Below are 4,745 nucleotides of genomic sequence, written 5' to 3'. Positions count from 1 at the left end.
GGTTGCGTTTTATCATAACCTTTGTTCCTTCGGCTGGAAATTTAATAGTGATGTAGTATCTATATTCCACAGCTCTTAAAGTATACAAAAGTGGTCTCCCGAATATGACATTATAGGTAGTTGGGGCATTGAAGATGATGAAGTCTTCTATGGCTGTACACTGGCAATCTCCCTCATCCTTTGTAATAGGTAGAGTGATTACTTCTTTGATCTCCCTTTATTTGCTAGAGAATCCATACGGGGGTACGACAGTGGGAGTGATATGGGAGGCATGCATGTTTATCTTATCAAATGGTAATTGTGTTTTTTTATTATTTCATTTTCTTTGTATTGTTATTTATTTTTTATAAGGGGGAGTTTAGAGAAAAGCTTTTTTTTTTTTTGAAAATCCTAAACAACAATGTTTGCCATTATAAAAAATGGGAGATTGTTGCAAATCTTATTCAAGCAGTATGATTATGATGATAACAAATATTATTGTGTATGTTATTGCTTTCTCCTATTTATGTGATATTTTATTTTGTATTGTGTGTACTAATGTTTCAGGAATTCAGTCCAATGTTCACTTGCAATTCTGATCTGCTCAAGATTGGGTAGATTATGGTTACAGTCTGTTTTTTAATTTATTATGTTTTTTTTTCCATTCTTCAGTCGTATCATGTAATTGGGTGGATATCATTGCTGAGTAGCATTGCACAAACAGGGGGAGAGAGAAAAATATTTTTGGGAGAGTTTATTTTTTGAGTAATTCATACCATATGATTTGATCATCGTCCTGTATGATTTGTCTCGTGCAGTATGATTTTAATTCGTATTGTATGATTTGTTGAGCACTGTTAAAACACTTGTCACTAAAGGTTAAGAAAGGTACTAATTATATGCTGATTGTATAATATGATTTGGTTTGTACTGCACTCCATATTTAAAATCTTTCTTAATTAACCTCGCGATATCAGGCAATCAAATCTTGGACAATAATTATCACTGATTATATAGTACGATATATCTCATTTAGCACGATTGACAGAGTATGACTTTGGCCATCCCATCAATCATACCGAATGAAATCCATGATTTTTGTATTAATTGTACGGTACAATATCCCTATTGCTGTATGATAGTCATAATATGAAGTTAGCCGTCCCAAGCATCATACCAAATAAACAGAAGAAATTTCTACAATTTGTACCGTACGATATATTTTATTGTACTGTACAAAAAATTTAAAAGTTGAACAGTTCATCTACACAAACTTGCTGGATGATTCTAAATTACACTGATTGTACCGTACGATACGTGTATTATAATATACAAACAGAAGACAGATTTCTTAAAATTTAGGGTTTTTTAAGCGCACTATTTAAGCTATTATATTTTTCGTTGGGCAAATCTTTTGTTGTTGAGTCATCTTGAGACAGAGCTTAGAGAATGAAGAGAGAGAGCTTGGGAGAGAGAAATCCTTTTGAGGGGGAGTTTTGAGGGATTCACAAAGGTTGCTCCAAGCAATGTTTCCACCATCTTCTTCAAGCTGCTTTTCTGGTTCATTGGTGGCTATGGGGGAGACTTTCATTAGCATCAAATCTAGGTTCTTTGCTTACTTTAGGCGGAAGTAAAAGGATTCCAAGGATCTCTGCCTACTACAGGAGGGAGTAAAAGTATTCCAAGGTTCTCTGCCTACTCCAGGATGAAGTAAAAGGATTCCAAGGTTCGCTGCCTACTTTAGGGGAGTAAAAGAATTCTAGGTTCTCTGCCTACTCTAGAAGGGAGTAAAATGATTTATAGGTTCTCTGCCTACTCCATGAAGGAGTAAAAGGATTCAAGGTACTCTGCCTTATTGGGTCGGTAACTCAATCAAAGACATTAACACTAGCAAACCCTTAGAAGTCCTTCACATGGATCTCTTTGGACCTATCAGTATTGCAAGCCTAGGATGAAAGACTTTGGGTATGTAATTATTGATGATTATTTAAGGTTTACTTGAGTTAGATTCTTATCTCATAAAAGTGAATCATTAAAAAATTTTAGGTCTTTTTCCACTTGGATTCAGAGAAAATTAGGTTGTGAATTCTAATCATTCATAGTGATCATGGTGGAGAATTTAAGAATGAAAAATTTGAATCTTACTATAAATAGCAAGGGATATATCACAATTTTTTAGCTCGTAGGACCCCTTAGCAAAATAGAGTACCTAAAAGGAAGAAAAAGACCCTGGTAGAAGCCGCTAGAGCCATGTTATCTGAATACTCACTTCCTAAGTATTTTTGGGCAGAAGCGGTGAATATAGCCTGTTATGTTCTGAAGAGGGTTAATGTTAGATCCAAGTTGAATAAGACACCCTAAGAAATCCTAAAGGGTAAGACACCTAACCTCTCTTACCTTCATTCCTTTTGATGTGAACTATTCATTCTGAATAATGGGAAGGCTCAACTAGGAAAGTGTGACCCAAAATTTGATGGAGTGTTCCTAGGTTACTCAAATGTTAGAAAATCATATAGAGTCTTCAATAAAAGAACACTGGTAGTAGAGGAGACCACTCATGTTGTATTTGATGAGTTTAATAATTCTAGAGGGTCTAGGGTGGAAGAAGAAGTAGGAGAAATTACCCATGGAGTATAATAAGCAAACACTGACTAGAGAATAGAGATATTCTTCAAGTCATCCTAATGAACTGATCTTAGGAGACCAATCTGAACGTGTTAGAACTAGGAATAGAATTAAAAAAGAAGTATACCACTCTGCCTTCATCTCATTGACTGAACTCACCAACATAAATCAAGCCCTTTTTGTTAAATTATGGATCCTAGCCATGCAAGAAGAAGCGTTTAATCAATTTGTGAGAAATGATGTTTTGAAACTAGTTAAAAGACCTAAGGACCAAAGTGTTGTTGGAATTAAATGGGTTTTCAAAAATAAATTGAATGATTCTGGTGTACTAGTGAGAAATAAAGTAAGATTAGTGGCTATGCGATATAACCAAATAGAAGGGATTGACTTCGAATAAACTTTTTCCCCTGTAGCTAGATTAGAAATCATTAGGGTGCTACTAGCCTTTGCCTACTTTAAGGGATTCAAACTGTTCCAAATGGATGTCAAAAGTATTTTTTTTGAATGGTGTAATAAAAGAAGATGTGTATGTTGAATAACCCCCGGACTTTAAAAATTGATAATTTCTAAATCATGTGTTTAAATTAAAAAAGGCCTTATACAAACTAAAATAAGCATCCAGGGCATGGTATGAAAGACTAAGCACATTCCTACAAGAAAGAACCATTGTTAAGGGGAGCATAGACACCACCCTATTTCTAAAAAAGGTAGGAGATGAACTTTTGATTGTCTAAACTTATGTTGATGATATTTTATTTAGATCCTCTGATAAAAGCCTTTGTGATGAATTTTCAAAAATAATGAGGAAGGAGTTTGAGATGATTATAATAGGAGAACTGACCTACTTTCTTAGATTTAGCATATGACAAAAGGATGATAGAACTTTCTTTAGTCAGTCAAAGTATATTAAGGACATCCTTAAGAAATATGAAATGGATAAAGCCAGCTAATCAATACTCCCATGAGTTCCACTGTTCAGTTAGAAAAGGATTCAAATGAAAAATCTATTGATGAAAAGAAATTTAGAGAAATAATTGGATCACTTCTTTACTTGACTGCTAGCAGACCTGATATTATGTTTAGTAATTATCTTTTTGTAAGATTTCAGACTGATCCAAAAGAGTACCACTTGATTGTAGTTAAAAGAATTCTTAGATTTCCCTTAGGAACCCAAAACTTAGGAATCTGGTATCCTAGGCATAGCACCTCCTTTGAAATCATAGGATATTCTGATTCAAATTTTATAGGATGCCGAGTTGCTAGGAAAAGCACTTATGGAATATGTCAATTCATAGGACAGTCCTTAATCTCCTGGTCTAGTAAAAAATAGACCTCAGTTACCCTATCCACTGCTGAAGCTGAATACATAGCCTCAGGAAGTTATGTGGCACAGGTCCTTTGGTTAAAGTAATAAATTCTGGATTTATTACTACCTGTAGGCACAATTCCAATCCTATGTGATAATACTAGTTGTTGCAACTCATGAATTAATATTGTGATTTTTTATGATAACAAAATATTATCTTTCTCACTTTATTATTTCTCTTAGCACATATTGGAAATTTCTATTTATTTTGTGTGTACTAACATTTCAGGGAAATTATATACTACCCTAGATTGATGAAGACTTCAAGAAAAGTTAGAATATGATATCATGCAGTAGAGTCTATAAATCTCTATTTTTTATTTTCTTGAGCCTGAGAGAGTCTGATAGTAATTGGGTAACCGTGCACACACACATAAGGGGAGAGAGACAAAACTTAATTTTAATATACAATTTCAATTTGTAATGTATAATTTGACTTAGTGTTTTTCTCTTAAAAAGGTTAATTGAAACATGGCTTGAATTTTTTTAAACTATCCATACTATACTTTGTTAGGTTGTACATAAGACTGACAGAGTATGAAATGGGCTTGTACCAGTTCATACTGAATGAAGAATTAAATTTTTGAACAATTTATACTATACGATGTTAGGTCATACAGACGACTAATATAGTACAAAAAGAGATTCATACCAGATCATACCAGATGGAGCCCAATTTTTGAACTTTTTGTACTATATAATGTTAAGCTGTACAGATGATTGATAGAGTATAAAATGAGGTTTGTACCAGATCATACTAGATCATACCATACGG

The sequence above is a fragment of the Dendrobium catenatum genome, unplaced genomic scaffold, assembly GCF_001605985.2.
Source record: "Dendrobium catenatum unplaced genomic scaffold, ASM160598v2 fragScaff_scaffold_722, whole genome shotgun sequence".
NCBI classification, from domain to species: domain Eukaryota; kingdom Viridiplantae; phylum Streptophyta; class Magnoliopsida; order Asparagales; family Orchidaceae; genus Dendrobium; species Dendrobium catenatum.
Note: the sequence above shows the minus strand (reverse complement) of the source record.